This window comes from Fukomys damarensis, unplaced genomic scaffold (genome assembly GCF_012274545.1).
Source record: "Fukomys damarensis isolate Sample0158 unplaced genomic scaffold, DMR_v1.0_HiC HiC_scaffold_22, whole genome shotgun sequence".
NCBI classification, from domain to species: Eukaryota; Metazoa; Chordata; class Mammalia; order Rodentia; family Bathyergidae; genus Fukomys; species Fukomys damarensis.
The window spans coordinates 9017293-9034005 of record NW_022900934.1 but is presented as its reverse complement, the minus strand read 5'-3'; the positions used below and the strand labels follow the sequence as shown (position 1 = coordinate 9034005).

Sequence of the window (16713 nt, the reverse complement as noted above, 5' to 3'; positions counted from 1 at the left end):
AAAAAAAAAGAAAGAAAGAAAGAAAAGAAAAAGAAACGTAGCCTGAGGGTTCAACTGGAGGATCGGAGAAACAAAAAGCGCTTTCACCACTATTGCTTCAAGTTGGGGGAATAATTACTCTGGTTGAGTTTTCCCTTGGAAAAACAGTATGTTTGTCAGCCTTTACATTAGATCATTAAATTCAAGATGGGTTTTGGACAAGGATCCAGGTCATGTCAGCTGAGTGGCTTCCTGTGTCACGATGAGGATGTGCTAGTCATCATTGGCTGCCTGTTCAGGGGAATATTTTTGCTCTGACTCCATTCTGACATGCCTGGATAATTGTCTAACCCTGATGAACTCTCTTTTCTGTATCTGAGAATAAACTTCCTCCAGTTTACTTTCCAAAAGCATTCTTGTATCTTCTTTCTTGGCTAACAACACAAATTCAATGTGCACGAGATTTTCTCAAACGAAACTTTCAGCCGTTCAATATTCTTCGGTGCACCTGCGTGTCACCGTGTTACTCGGTGGGGGCATCAGAGTTCTGGCCAAAGCTGGGATCCCTGAACCAGTGTAGAAATCAGCCTCATGCTGTGCTCGGGCAGTTAACAGCCGACATCTGCGGGGTCGTCCCTACATTCAGCCTTTGATGCAGCATTTTTGATTCATTCTCAATTGTTGAGAAGAAAAGGAAAAATCATTCGCTCAAAAATCTTTTCAGATAGTGACCTAGATGCTTCTGCTGGGCAAGTTGGCCATCATGAGTGAAATGAGCACATTATTTAGGAAGAAAATATGACCACTTTGCCCTCACTTCTCAATTTCTATTTCCCTATCCTCCAAAGCACAAAACAGCTGTCCTAAATCACTTAATTATTCCTTATCGGCTGTTTTGTTTCAGCCTCTGTGCCCTTGCATGTGCTGTTTTTGCTATCTGGAGAGTTTCTCCTTTCCTGTTAAGAAAATTTCTATATATTCCTTTGGAACCAGCTCCAGAATCTCTGTGAGTTCTTTCCAATGGAGGACAGGCAAGGCAGAATAGAGACCTCCTCCGTGTTTGACCTATAGTGAATCTCTACCAATTATTTACAACCTATTTCCACCTCCTGAAATCGTGGCTTCTTGCATCCTGTGGCCAAGTCAATAGAATAGTCTGAAGAGTTGGCATTATGAATCCTAGACTCCTACTTCCAGGCACCAAGAAGCTTAATGTACATCAAAGGGGGTATGGCCTATTGCTATTGTCCTGTTCAGAATTGAACCCGAAGACCCCAAGAAGTTAAGTAACTTCCTGGACTCACACAGTTAATAAGTCACAGATTCAGGACTCATTCCTTGATGCTGACGCCAAGCATGACACATCTATTCTTCATTGCTTTTATTTTATTTTATTTATTGTTTTTATTTTCCCCTCAAATCTTGTACAGTATTTGATATATAGTTGGTAGTGTGATAAATGAGTAAAGTTTTGTATTATTAAGGCATTTATTTTGCCATAGAGCCTCTTCTACATTGGTAGATGGAATGCAACATGATGTACAATACCACCTTCTAGGAAGGAGACTATTAATATGGAGGCAGAGAGGATATTGACAAAATTATAATGTTAACACTGATGACATTTCACATTTTGCACCTTTGCACAAGTACTGGTCTGAACACTGTCTCAGGACTTCCTGTAACTCTCCCGTGTGGTTTTATTAATGAGATTCAGGAAAGAGGCAAGCAGAGAATCAAAGTTCAGTAAAGTTGGAGTCAAACTTCAAGCCCCCAGTTATTTTAAAGTTAGCATACTGGAAAAATCACCCAGAAGCACTAGCAACAAGCTCCCTCTGTGAGACATTTATGCCCAACATGCTCGATTTTGACAATAGAGAGATAAAGTTCTTTGGTGAAAATTTATATAGATCAGATCCTCACCTTGCTTTGTTACCCAGGCATTGGATGCCCAAGGTAAGTGATTTTTTTTTTCCTTTTTGGGTTTGCTTTTCTCTCAAATTCCATTCTGGTTCTGAGATTCAGTAAGCTCACAGCAAACCGTGTATAAGCCTGCGTTGGCCACTTGACTCCTTCCTGTTTCTCCAGCACAAGACCTTTGGCAGCTCAGGGATTTGGCAAGCAATTCGCCTCTGCCTTGATGCCTCCTCCCTGGGCTGCTCCCTTCCTGGCTCCCCATTCAAGTCTCGGTGCAAATGCCCCCTCCAGAGAGGCCTTTCCTGACCTCAAATTGACCTCCATCGCACACCACCAATTATTTCCTGGGTAGGATTTACAGAACATGAAAGTATGGAAACTCTTCATCGCCTTGTTTTTGTGGTCGTTGTTGTTGTTTTCTTCCAAGAGAATATAAGACCTAAAGGGCAGGGCTTTGGCTGTCTTGATTCCACAGGAAATTCAAGCCTCTAGCAATATTTGGAAATATTTTATTGTTACTGTTTTCAGCAATTCCAAAGAAAACCACCCCAAAATTGGGTGCTTAAAATATCTTTATCAATTTCCATTTTTCACTTGTACACTCACTTCCAAATACATCTAATTACCTCCCCACCCTACCCTATTCCCAACCCTTCTATGTCCTTATTCCAGGGGTGAAAAGGCAAATGGCTGGCTGGTGAGGCAATTAGCCAGGCAAGCGACTCTCCTTCAGCAAATGAGTCACTGCACGCTCAGAAACTGCATTCAGACTGGAAACCACCCAGGGAACTGGGGGCTGGAGCCTCTTTGCCTGACATGGTTTAGTGCAACCATTGCATGGCTTTTAATTCCCTTTTCAAGTAATGCTGTTTAATCAGGGTTCCCTCCTTTCCTATTGTGAGAGCCATGGGCTGCTTTTTAAATATGAAGGCAAGAAGCCGCCTTTGACTCAAGAGGGACTTCAGGTTCCTTCTGCCTACCCTACAGCGTCCCCTTTGTTTGTGGAACTGCGTTGTTTTGTTTCCATGGTTATATTTAGAAGAGAGTGCAAAAAAGGAAAAGCGGGGTGGGGGTGAATGAGTTTACAAATATGTTAGTGATATAATTAAAAGAGCAGAAAGACGCTATGTAAATAAATAGCAGAGGAAGAGGAGGAAGTAACTCAGCTGAGAAAGACTGCAGGAATTCAGGAGACCCAGGGACTCCTGAAAAGCAATGGCGCTGCCTAGATGCTGAACATCACGCTGTCGCCAAGCACGGCCAGAGTCCAAGCACCTTTCCTAGACGCTAGAAAATCACTGGGAGAAGAACCACTTGGAGTTTTCTCTCATAACTACAAGGAAACAGTTTTTAAAACTCTTTAAAAGCACATCAAAGTTAATAGCAGGTGCTTTGAAACACGAATAGCTACCGTACATTAGAAGGCTTGCCTCGGCGACGGTCTAAGCACGCTACGTGCATCTCACTTAACGTACACAGCGGCACCAAGCGCTATCGTTGTCCTCGTTCTTCAAACAGAGCGGCCAAAAGCACAGCAACCTAAAGCAGCTTCGCCAAGGTTAAACAGAAGAAGTGGAACCGGCTCTGGAGATCCTTGTGCCTGGCTCCACAGGCCATTCCGTCAGCAATCTGGCTAACCTGCCCTGCAAAAATTCAGACCTTTGTAAAACTGACCATAGGAAATGGCCAATCTGAAGCCATTTTCTTCTTATCAAAACTGACTGCTCCGGGGATTTAGCTCCGTGGTTCCTCCACCTGCCTCCCAAGTGCAAAGACCTGAGTCTGATTCCTGGTACCAACAACAAACAAACAACAAACAACAAACTGACCATCCCTCATGGTTCAACCTAATACAAAACCATGTACAGTCAAATATGGAATCTTCTTTCTGAAATCCACTGTCTTAAAATGTGTACTTGAAGAACTTTCTTACGCATGCACCTACATTGGTTTTTTAAATTTATTTATTTTTTGCAGGGCTGAGGATTGAATGTAGGGCTCCGTGCATGCCAGACAAGCACAATACCACTGAATGACATCCCCACCCCTCATCTACATCTTCATGCAGATCGATGTAGATAATTTCATATTGTGTTGTTTGTGAGACTGGAAAAAGATACAACCATCTCTGGGCTGATACTGCACAGGGTCCCTGTACCCTTGTGTTACTGTCCCTGGAAGCTAGATGCCCAGAGCAGATCCCCCTGGGGGGTGGTCAGCCCCACACTTCTGCTCCCTCGCTTCCATCCTTTGGATTCCCAGGTGCTGCTCCAGAGTGGTGACCTGAAGTTGGTCATGACAATGCAGCCCAGGAGCTGGTGCCATGTTGTAAACTGCCCAGGGACTGACACAGTCAGACTTCTGAAGAACTGAGCCCAGTATCAACCTTCCCTGTGACCACAGCACAGATACCTCAGATTTACAAATATTATTTCCTGCCTCTAAGAGGCTGGAGATCAGCACAGAGCCCCATTTTGTTTCTTTAACCCAGACATCTGTGGAGTCAACCTCAAGGGTCTTTGCTGTCCTGAGATGAAAAGGCCTGCGAAGGTCAGAGACCTCTGTTAAGTCAACACCCAACTGGTGCCCTGTCTGGTTCTTTAACTTCCTGCCCTCCTCAGGGGCAGAGGTCCTATCCTCCAGGGTTCAATGTTGTCTCTGGGCTGTTTGATGTCCTTGGTGTGACTTGCTGTCCCTTTCTCCTGGCTGATTTTAGTCTATGAGGGACGGCTGCTGACTTTTAAGTTTCATTAGAAATTCCTTTTGAAGGCTCAAAGTGGGAATGCCTGGATTTGTGGGGTCACTTTGGTTTCCTGACAGTGTACAGGTACTGTCTCTTACCTGGGCATCCATTCCACTTCAGGTCTCCCGACTCAGCATTAACGATCCCAACCCATGCAGTCCAATTTTCACTCCTCTGTTGCAGTTCCTTCAGTGGCTTCCTATACCACCAGCTTCTTCTGGAGGCCCGTAAAGTCCTGTTCCTTCCCGGGCTCCCCTTTGTACCACTTTCCCCAAGCTCACACCGCTCCTGCCCTACACCACTGTCTTTCCTTCGAGGCACTATGTTTGTTTCTTCCCACAAACCCAAAGTGGCCACCCTGGTATTTCTTCTTTTAGGAAACTCTTCCTCTTAACTACCAGTGGACAACTTCCTCTTTCCATCCCTAAAATTCTCTATTTATTTTGTTGACTTGTTACTTTTTCTTTTGATCAATTTTTACCTATCAAAGCAAAGGCGGTTTTTCGCCACTGTATGTAGAATATAAGGCACTTCTTAGAAGCAAACTAAACGTTTGATGAAGAAGTGAGTGAAGGGTTGAGTGATCGTTGGATTTCTATTTCAAAAAGCCACTGATAGTCCTCAGGTAGTGATTTCCTTTGGCTGGGCCTTTGAGTGGTCTTCTGCAGGTATACGTCTTCACAAAGGGAAGCTGAGAAAGTGGGTAGGTTTGGTGGGTGAAGAAAGTTATGTGTTCAATGTTCCTCATATCACTTAGTATTAAGGTATTGTAAAGCAATGTGAATGCCATTCCTAGGAAAAAGAATAACATGGGTGGAAATGCTAGGTTTCTGTTAACTGGAATAAGATGACACGTAAGGACAGGCATGAAGTGGTGAATAAGAGTGTGAAGACAAAAAGTTAACTTCAGAACAGTGTGTTTGACATTATAGGATTTTTTATTTAAAAAAAAGCTACTAGATGTGTGTGTGCATTAACACTGTGGAAGAGTACCCGTTATCCCCGAAAGGTGGGCATCACTGCTTTCTATTCTGGACATTTACAGAAGCTTGAAATGAATAGGCTCTGCTTTCATCAAGTATGGAAGACACCAAAGGGATCAAAAGTCAACGCGAAGTCAATCTGGAAGAGGAGAAGTTGAGAACGATGATTTCTAAATTGAGTCGAAACAATGATTCATAAACTGGGCAATGATTAAAAAACAAACCAAGGGGGCTTACAGGTAGCAGGCTGTGCTCAGACAGTCCAAATCCCTCAACCCCTGGCTCACAGCTCGACAGCCTTGAGGCTTAAGAGGTGCTAAAGAAAGGCTTCTTCAAGCCAGTGCTTGGTCATCTTTAGACAGAAAACTGAGCAGCCAACATTTTAATAATAAAAGCCTTTCTAACTCTTAGAGCTTCACTCTCTTACTGCTCTCAGGCCTCCCTTCCCCCTCGGCATGGGAGACTCCCTCCTGAGACTGCATGTATTGTCATTACTGCTGGCTTCTCTCCTTTCTCCTTCCTCCCGGGGGAGCTGGCTCCTGTCCTGTCTTTCATCCTAAGCCTGGGAAGTTAGAGGCAGAAGAGGCAAGATGTCAGAACAGACTAAAATGGGAGGGGGAGCTTCAAATGACAAAAGCATATGCCAGAATTGAAACTGGCCTTCAAGAACTCAGACCTACGTGTGGCTACTGCAGCTGTGTGATGACACAGCAGCATGGATGGGGAAAGGATCTTAAAGGGTGGCCTGTAGACAACAGAAGTGTATTTCTCGAGGTTCTGAAGGCTGGGAAGTTAAGTTTAAGGTCCTGGCAGGGTGTCAGAAGAGCCAGGGGTACAGCACTTGCCTAGTATGTGCAAAGCCCTGGGTTCCATCCCCAGCACCTCAGGAAAATGGGAGGGCAGCCAACTGAGTGTCTTGTAAGCACCCAACTTCGTTATTCTTCTATGATGCTTCTCAAGGTACCCTCATGTGGAAGAGGTGAGGTTTCCTCTGAAAGTGCACTGACCCCTTTCATGCAGACCTTCGTGATTTAAGGCACAGTGATTCCCACCCACCTCAGTAACTATCACATTGACGATTGTGCATCAGGGCACAGATTTTGGAGAAACACAGACATTCAGACCACAGCAGGAGCCCATTTTCGTATCTCCTTTATTCAGTCAGCAAGTACTTCCTGAACACAGGATGTGGGCTACGTTCAGGGCTGTGGGCTGGAGAGACAGGATAAGCAGAGCAGCGGTAGCCCTAGCCCCTTACCAAGTCCAGAGGCAGACAACAGAGCATAACCGCAAAACGTGAAGTGCTGTGAGGGAAAGAGCGCGCTCTCCACGCCTGTGTGGTGCAAGCCTCCGACTCCTTCACTAGGCAGAGGCCGACTTTCTAGCCGAAGCACACTGCTTGAGCTGAGATGGGAGGGCTGAGGGGGAAGAGAGAAAGCAAAGCAAAGCAAACAGCACTTGTGCATCCTGTGAGAGGAGCGCACCTGTCACTGGGGTTGAAGGAGAGCACGGTGACCTTGGCTTGGCAATGGGAGCACTTCTGATAGAAGAGCAGCCAGCGGTTTGCTGTAGGGCGAGAAGCAGCAGACTTTGGCCTTTCCTTCTTGGTTTATTTGTTTGCCCCCACACCCTCCTAATATTTAAAAAAAAAAAAAAAAGCCACCTCTGCAAAGAAGGCCCTATTCTCACCTCCCAGGGCCCTCGGTCATCCTTAGCTAGAGCCACTTGTCCTCTTCTAAGGATATGGAAGGGGTCCTTTCTGCTCTGATGGCGAGGACACATTGCTCTGTGCTCAGTGTCCCCTGGCTCGTGGGCATGAAGAGCGAGTAAATGTTTACCAGGCATCCAGAATCAAAGGAGACGCCAGGCATCAGAGAGGACCTGCATGGTCCTTGCGCAGTGGAACTTGCTGGCTGCTTTGGTGACTTTCGAAGTGCAGCCCCTGGGCCAGCACTTCTGTGGGACCAGGAAGGTGTTGGGAATGCAGAGTCTTCACCCTCTCACTCTGCGATCTGCCCAGTGAGAAGCTCCAGGGTAGCCCTGCTGCCTCTGCCAGGCACAGCTTCTGATAACTCAGTTTTTGTTCATGTTTGAGATCCACCAATCTAGTGGACTTGAAGTTTAAAAAGCATTTTCACAGATGTTATTTCTTTCAATGTTTTGACTTATTTAATTTCTAAATATGAAATATTTCAAATGCACAGAAAATGAGACACCAATGTGTACCCACTTCCCAAGTATAATGAATGTTATCACTCTGTCACATTTCCTTCAGATATTTTAGTTTTTGAGAGAAATGAAATTATCTAGATTCAAATGAAATTCTACCTCCCATTGCTTTCCCACCCTACCCTCCCAAAAAGATCGCCACTACCCTGAAATCTATTTATAACACACCATAGGTTTAATTTCTGCACATTGGAAAAAGACAAGCTATACTGACATATTGGTGCTGTGTTTTCTACTCCCTTGTCCAACACTCAAACCTAGGCAATCCTTGACAGTCAGATTCAGAATGTTTTGTGATGAAGAACTGAGAAAAGTTTGACGAAGTAATTTGCAAGTCTACAGGAAATAAAGGAGGGAGGAGAGGGAAAAAAAGGGGAGAAGGGAGGGAGGGAGAGAATGAAAAACAGAAATAGGAGAGAGAGAGAAAGAGATATAGGAGAGAGACAGTGGGAGAGAGGAGAGAAAGAAATATAGGGCACAGACAGACAGACAGACAGACAATGCAGGTTACACGTTACAGATCTTAGAGAGACCAAAAGAAACAGAGGGAAGATAAAGAGATACAGCTGGTAATGATGAATGGAGATTTGTCAGATGGGAAACTCTGACCTAACTGAGAGAGAAAAGAGAAAGAGGTTTTGAGAAGCGGTGTTGATGTTCTGGTTTACATCTTGAAGTCCCCTTCATGATATTTGAAAGACCTGAGAAAATATTGGACTTTTTTTTAATTGCTGGCTTGTGCCTCTTTGAGTGTCTTCTAGAAAGAGATGAAGTCATCTGGGACCCACGGTGTACTAGGGTAACGTCAGCCGTAACATTGGCAGAGAGTTGTCCACGAATGGAAGGGATCAGCCCTAGGAGGAGGCCTTGTTTGTCTAAGCCAGGATTGGCCGACTGTGCCTGCAGGCTGAGTCTGGACTTCATCTCTGAATGAAGAGATGGCTTCATTCATCTGGCTGCTTTCGGGACCCCACGGCTACCTTAGTGGTTGTCACAGGGATGGTAGGATCCACAAGGCCCAAAACATTTACTGTCTGGCCCTTTAGTAAATAAATCCCTTGGACCTTGATTTAAATGTTGACCCAACAGTGCCTGTTCTGCCTTCCTCTCCACAAGGATTGGGTCAGTGGAAGCCATGGCACACATCAGACTAATTAAAGCCAACACGATTCAAACCTGGGATTTGTGGGGGGGGGTAATTTCTCTTAGGTACACTTGTCACCCCGACTGGATTGGCGCACACAAGCGTGAAGCTCTGGGCCCCGCTGATACACGCTGCACCTCTGGGAGGGATCGCTTAGCTAAGAGTGGAGGAGACGGAGAGGAGACAGAACTGAGAACAGAGCAGCAAAAGCCTAAGCCTGTAGCCAGCCCATCCTGCAGCCCTGGGAACTTACTGCTTTCGTTGGTTGTTGTTGTCTGTCAGGGGAGGGGCTTGCATTGTGGGCAACCTGAGTTTTCCCACCTGGTTCAGAACCTGTTATCTGCTTTATCTCTTTGACCCAAGTGCCTTTCGTAAAGGGCCATCCATCAAGAAGCATTCCTTGAGCTCGGAGGCCTACTCACAGCTATGTGGATGAGTTCAGAAAGGCAAGGACACACACAGAAGGCTGAGTTTCCCATGACCCAAGACAACAGTGATAAACAGGACTCGGGGAGAAAAGAAATGAGATTATACGTACTTGGGGGAAACTGAAACGCACGCGCCCTTTGGAGAGCATTCATACAGAGAGATCGACCAACACCCGGTCAGGTAGCAAATGATACATACCCGAAGTTTATGAAGACCATAAAGATTATTATTGGGAATAGATTTTCTTGGGAGGCCTCTGGCCCACGCTTGCTGGTCACCAGAGACTAAAAGTTGGAATGAGCAGCAAACGCTCAGCTTCCCTTCCTGGGCGTGCCGGTAACTCACCTGGTAAGTCATTTTCTACCTGTGTGTCTGTTGTTTGCTGGATGCTTACACACTGAGCAGTTACTACCAACATAAGCATGCTCTAAACACCAGCCTCAAATTCCCCGTGTGCAGCATAGAGGGCGCGATGACTTCTGCAGTGTCTTCTTTGTGGAGAGAATTTGTCTTGCTTATGTTGAGGCTCACGCCCTGGCCCTATCACTTCCTTACCTCTCCAAATCATCTGTTCCTTGATTTCTATTTTTGTAAAATGGTGCTAGCAATACTGTCTCCCTTGCCGAATTATTGTGACATTTAAAGAAATTAACACATGCATTTACTCCGATGCTCAACACCTAGTACGTGCTGCAAAGTGTCAGTAGCTGTTCTTAAGTCCATGATTGCTATCCTTTCATAATAATTTCAGATACCTACGAGTTGGGTTTGAAAGGAGGATTCCCTTTGTACATTATAATAACTTTGAGTTTCTCTGCTTAGGTGAAACCAGTTCCCACCCTGCCCAGTCTCTCTTTGGACATAGAATCAACAGTGACATTTGCTTAGAAATTCCACAATGGTTTAAATTGTCCAATGGCTTTCCAAAGGAGCATTTAGTGGCATGCTCTGTTGGGCACAGGCAAAACACGTGTTCCTCTTTTCGTAATAATAATAATAACAGCACCAGCTGACATGCATTTGGGCCTTCACTGTGTGCTCAGCATTCTGCCAGCAGTTTGGGCAGTAGATGACTCTTCACCACAGCCCTGTGGGGTAGAACAAATTTCTCACTTCTAGTTTCTGAAAAGGAAACTGAGGGTCAGGGAGGACCAGTCCACTTCTGAGAGGTAGCGGAGTGGGGTTCTGCCCAACTGTGACTCCCAAGCTCACACCACTCACTGTGACCCTAAAGCCCACATCATTCAAATTACCAAGAATGATGAAATTTAAAATATCCCTTGCCAATTGCCTTTGCTTAACCAAGTGAATTGTGTATGGAGAGCCTCTCTGATTAGACACACTTAGCTTATGAAGACATATTTTCACGTACAAATGAGTGTCTGGGAATTTCCTAAATATTCATAATTTTTTTTTTTTTGCTCTAGCTAGGTGTGCTGCTCATTGGTTAAGCATAAGCTTAGAGGCCACTGACTATTTAACAGAAAGGTTGGAGTTGGAAGCTGCTGCTAATTGATGATCAATTAGAAAGAGACAGAGCAACTTCAATAATATAATGGAAGTCAATGAAAAGATGGTTTGATTTATTAAAATGTGATTGATTTCCAGCTTTTCCATATATAAAACTGCAGAGGCTAAGGTTCACCTAGAAGAGATCAAATCTAACCCAAGGTTGCTTCCATTCAATGTGATTGAGTGAAACTAGACATTGTAATAGCATTCCTTCTTCTACCTACTCAGTAAACCTTGCTTTCCATGTGGAGGAAAGATTTTTCCAGGAGTACCTACATTAGTCAAAAAGTGCACCTTCCTGGAAGCCTGTCTACCTTCATTAAATGGCTTTCAGAGCACACAATGCAACTGAATAACGTGCATTATTCAAATGGTTTTCACTGTGCACAAGGAAAAGGAGGCGTGCTCAGACGGGAACGATTTTAAGTAGCTCATCCGCACCATGGGAAATTCATTTCTCCTTTGATTCTTATGCCATTTCATGGAGGGCACATGTATTTCTAGTACCCGTACAGTTTTGGGGGGAGTTTTCAAGCCACCTAAACCAGAGTCTGGTGAATAGTCATCACACTTTTGAAAACACAACCAAATGCCTTGCAATTTTCTTAGGAACAATACGTTTTGTACTGCTCCATTCTGACTCAAAGGTACAGTGAGATGTTTTCACTAAGTGGGATTATTTTCTCCCACGTGGAGTTTTAGACCTTGTGACAAATGTAATGAAATCTGTCAGTCTTTCCTGCTTGCTTGATGCAGAAAACTAGGCGCAGTGTTCCTCTGCCTTTATTTGCCAATTTTAGGTGAAAGGGGCGAGGGTGGGGTGCTTTTAAAATGCTCTGTAGTTTGAGAGCTTGGATGGAAGATGTGTGCAGTCTCCCAAGGTAAGGATTCAGTAAATGCAAGAGAGAGGAAGCTTTTGCAAAGACAGCCCCTGGAATCCGTCTTGACAAGCATTTTGCATGCAGTTAAATAAACAAATGTATTCTGCTGCCAAGGATTTTGCAGGAATCATACTTGATGTCTGTCACCAAAAAGATTCCTGGGCACCAGTGGAGTGACAAACTATTATGCCTTAGAGCAGCGACTCTCAAACTCCAGCGTGTATCAGAATCACCTGGAGGGCTTGTTAAAATGAAGACGGTAACGCTGGGCCCCTCCTGCCCAGCTCTGGGTCCGGAGGCCTGGCTAGAGCCCAGGGGATGCAGAAGCTATTGCCTGGGGACCACTCTTGACCCAGGTGACTTAGGTGATCAGAGAGCGAAAAGGGTCACCCGGGGAGGCTCCGCCTGAGCACTCTCCGGCCCTGTGCTCCTGCCATTCTAATTTATGCTACAGAAACCACAAAGCATCAAGCACGAGAGGACCCCCAGAAGCAATCTGCTTAGTAAGAAATTAGGCAAAATAAAAACTTTTCTCTCATTTCTCCACAGCTCCTCCTTAACTCCCTGGACCTGCCAAATCAGCCCTGCCCTTTCCACTTCCTGCTTGAGAGACTAGACTTTCAGCACCTCCCATCCTGCTCCCATAGGACAGAGAAGCCAGGAGCTCACAGAGTGCATCCCACAAGCTAATGCTTTAGGCTAGAGGTACCAGGTACCGGAGGTGATTCCAGTCGATGAACAGAGCCTCTATTGATGATACCTATGTACATTCTCTACTGCTCCGTTCTTGGTGCTGGCAACTATTAACATTTTCTCAGCATTTCAGGGATTTCCATTTGACCCCCAAAGTGAGCCAGCTCTGGGCTCCACGGATTCATAACGTGCATTGTGTACCATTGCTAATAAACATTTACAATGCGGCACGCACAGGCCTTGCTCCATGAGGCCCATTTAGGAGAGCACAAATACTGAGCCTGTATTTAGGCCAGCCTCGCTCACCACATTAAATAGATTGCTTTGTTCTTATTACATTGCTTTGTCACTTGCATCTGCATCTCCAACAGTTCCCACACCCCAGCACAATAGTTAGGGATGCTGAAGTGACCACAACTTTTCCCAGTCCTCTGGAGAAGTATTTGGAAGGGAGAGGACTATGGCCTGCTCCTCCAACTAAGTTAGAGCAGTGAGCTCCTTGTTTCTTCCCAACTGGCCACACGACAGCCTGACCGTTCCTGCACCTAGAAACCACGACTCAGATAGAAGAGGCAAGTTTGGTCCTGCTGATGTCTGAGTGGGTGGGAAACTGGCCTCTAAAATCTTGGCCCTTTCCTATCTAGTCGGCCAAGAGTTGGCATGGCTTGGTTTAAATTTTGGCCGTTATGTTTCATGGTACAGAAGTCTCTCTCCATATGTAGAAAGGGTGTGTTTATGGATCTACACCCTCTGTGCATTTGTCTATTTTTATATATGCATATTGCATAGTAATAGGGATTTTATGCATCAAATAAAACTATTTCCCCCAATTTCACTCGGTTTATCGTTCTGCTGAATAATTCAGTCACTATATGGACTTCATGGACTTTTGCTTGATAAATTCACTACTCCGAGCTTTCCCTTTTATTGGAATTTTTAATCAGACTGAAACCCATCATGTTGAGATCAGAGCTGGGAATAAGGATGTTGCCCATCTATGTTCCAGCCAAAGGATGCTCCTCGGCGTGCACATCTTCAAATCTCTCAGCTGCTTGCTAAAGTGTAGGAGAATTTATGATGCTAAATAAAACCAGGGGAAAAAAGATGTTTTAATAAGATGAAAATCCAAATGTTAAAATAATGAGCCATCTGCATGGGTGGCCCTCTCTTGAGAGAGATGCCAAGAGCTTTACCATCTGTGAAACATTTACCAGCTGTTTCCTTCCCTTTTTTGTGAGAACATAAGAAATCCTTGCAGTTGGTGTTTCTAAGTGATACATCACAGGGAAAGAAAACAGGTTTGCCCGACTTCAGGAAGGCTGGCCTGGGCCGAATTAACCAAATAACACACTCGGCAACTGCGGGGATGCACACCAGCTCGCTGCCCCTTTTCCTACCTCTCTCCCTTTTCTGAGCCCCAAAAGAGGGCCCAGTGGGGAGCAAAGGATCAGGAAATGCAGAGTATCCCCTAAGGTCATTTCAAACAGAATGTTTTCAGAGAAAGCCTCACTCCACTGCCTGCAAACTGGTTTCACCTTCTGAGTATTCAAGCAAGGTTTGGGCAACATTGTAATCCAACCGACATGGGGGAAGGTGTCTAAAACAGTCCAAATATTTTTGAACATGTCTTTCCTTTTTCTTTCTCTTCTCTGATCACTATTTCACATAGCTGCCAGTCAGCCCTGTATCCCTGCTGCTTTTGCCCTGACAAGCACCTTATCTGGGTTGCCTGAGTTATGCATGGTCTTAGGATCTGAACAGAGTGCAACGCATGAATTTAGCTTTGCAGCAGGCTCTGATCCGAGGCAATAAGCCCAGCCATAAAATACTCACAGTGTGGGGTGCTGATCTATCGATGCCTCCCCAGGTTCCTGCTTTTTTTGCCTCCCTGTTCTCTTGCCAGAATCTGACAGAATTTTATTTTTTCTCCAGCTGCCATCTTTTCTACTTCATTTACTGTCAAATGCATTTCAGGGAACATAACCTAACAAGGAGGTTTAGTTAATGAATGTGAAGTCTTTCAGATGCTTCCCCCCAGGTGTCATTCCTGAGGACTTTAGAAAAGCTTCAGGTCATTTCTCTGATTTTTTTTTTTTTTTTTTTTTTTTTTTTTTTTTTTTTTTTTTTTGCTTTTGCTTTTGCTTTTTCAAAAGCCATATGCAGTGAAACAGGCGGAAAAGGAATCTGTGGGCTATGACTGCTCTGGTTCCAGTGCCTTGCATTTAAGCCAAATTTTAGGAGGGGAAAAAAAAAACCCCAGATTCATGGCTTTCTTCTGCAAAGCCCAGGAGTCGTCACTCCCAATGCGTGATTTCAAGTATCAGGGTGCAGCGATGTGTGTGGGGAGAATTGCATTTCACAAGGGTATAAAGGAAATTTTCTAGGTCACTCAGGGAAGCACAGTCATCCTCGTTTTCCAAGCCAGGAGGAATTTCTAAGTGTTTCTCTCTGTTCGTCACTCAGTCACTTGCGGAGGTGCCACTTCTCCTTCTGAGGAGGTGCTGTGTGTGAGGCTGCAGGCTCCTTTCTCACATGGAGCCTTCTGACCACAGTGGGGCAAGGAAACAGACTCACTACACGGGACAATGGTACCAAACAGGGAGTTTCAACCAGGACGGTTGGCCCACCTGCCCACGATGTGTGGCAAAGTGAAGGAGAGGTACCACTGGCGTTGAGTTATAGAGGCTGGGGTGCTTCTGAGAATCCTGTGTACAGTATAGTAGTCTCCCTGTATCCATGGATGCATGAAACGGGGAACTGTTTCAAACTCTATAGAAACTTTGCTTTTTCTTATGCATACATACCTGTTATCAAGTTTAATTTATAAAATAAGCACAGTCACAGATTAACAATAATAATAGTAAAATGGAACTATTATAGTAATATTCTACATAAAGGTTACATAAATGTTCTCTCCCTTTCTCTCCCTCTTGCTCTCTCTCTCTCTCTCTCTCTAGCTCTGTGTGTGCGTGTGCATGTGTGCGTGTGTGTGTGTGTGTGTGTGTGTGTGTGTGTGTTTCTGGAATTTTCCATGTAAAATTTTGGGTTTTTTTTTTTTTTTTGTATTGGGTATTGAACTCAGGACCTTGTGCTTGCAAGCAATACCACTGAGCTAAATCCCCAGAAATTCCATGTAATATTTTGGATCACAGTTGATCACTGGAAACCAAATCCAGTGGTCCTAATTTGTACAGAACGGCCACCAGCATAAGATGATGAGAAGTACCTGACTCGAGAAATAGGCAGCACCACAGGAGGGAAGCCCCGCACAGAAGTTATCCCTGAAGGAGGAGATGGGGTGAGCCCAGTTAAGGACAAGACGATCATTGGACAGAAGGGCCAGCAGGACAGTCTGGGATTTCCAGGACAATCATCAGATTTCTGGCTTGCAGGTCAGAAGGGTTGGAGGAGAAACACCGTGAGGAGGTGTCTACCTTGGACCCATCCAAGCCACACCCCATCAAAGGACGTAGCTAGCACTCACTCTTAACCAACATCAGTAGGGCATCGGACTCACATGCTGTGGATGTAACTGTCCATTTTCCACTTGAGGACATGGCAGGTGGCAAGACTTTATCTCCAGAAGTGCCACGGCCACCTGAGCAGAAGGTGATGATTAGATTAATAGGCCAGCCTCCATGTCCAGGAACATTTATATAAGTTCCAGTAGGTTTATGTAAGTTATCTATTGCAATGTAATTATACTCTTTACATAGTACATATCGTTGAGTGTGCAGTTCTATTTTATTATGTTTGCTAATTGAAAGGAGCAGGAGCACAGAGCATTAAAGTTATTTTTAAACTAAAACTTGTTTATCTTAGGCTTGGGAGTGCTTTCCATTGTATTGCCGCCCCCCTCTCCTAGGAAATGTACCTTTCTAATTAGGTTTGGATTACCAGGCGTTCTCTACTGCTATGGCACACACTCTTATGGGGGGACCATCAGCGCTTGTCACGGTGACAGGGTAATCCACGGAATAAATAACAGCAATACTCCAAACCGTCAGCATTTCTTCCGTATTTCTCTATCTTCTCCCTGACAAAGCAAAAGATCTCCTCCAGAACATATAAATAGAAGGACAGCAAATTTAGGGATAAGGAAACAGGCTTATGTTGTGGCTGTTTTACTAGCTGTGTGGTATTTACCGAGCTTTAACCTCTCTGAAATGCTATATCAACATTTATAGGATTGGGGTAGCAACA

The 16713-nt window shown here is 44.7% G+C and overlaps 1 long non-coding RNA gene across 1 annotated transcript; it reads right to left on the bottom strand.

Annotated features, from left to right (window-relative positions):
• Nucleotides 1-13535: 13535 nt before the first annotated feature.
• On the bottom strand, nucleotides 13536-16472 carry LOC117287238. Its single transcript, XR_004518463.1, has 3 exons — nucleotides 16385-16472; nucleotides 16028-16108; nucleotides 13536-13590 (listed from the first exon to the last, which is right to left on the bottom strand). It is a non-coding gene; the product is annotated as an uncharacterized LOC117287238 (long non-coding RNA).
• Between the last annotated feature and the right edge of the window lie 241 nt (nucleotides 16473-16713).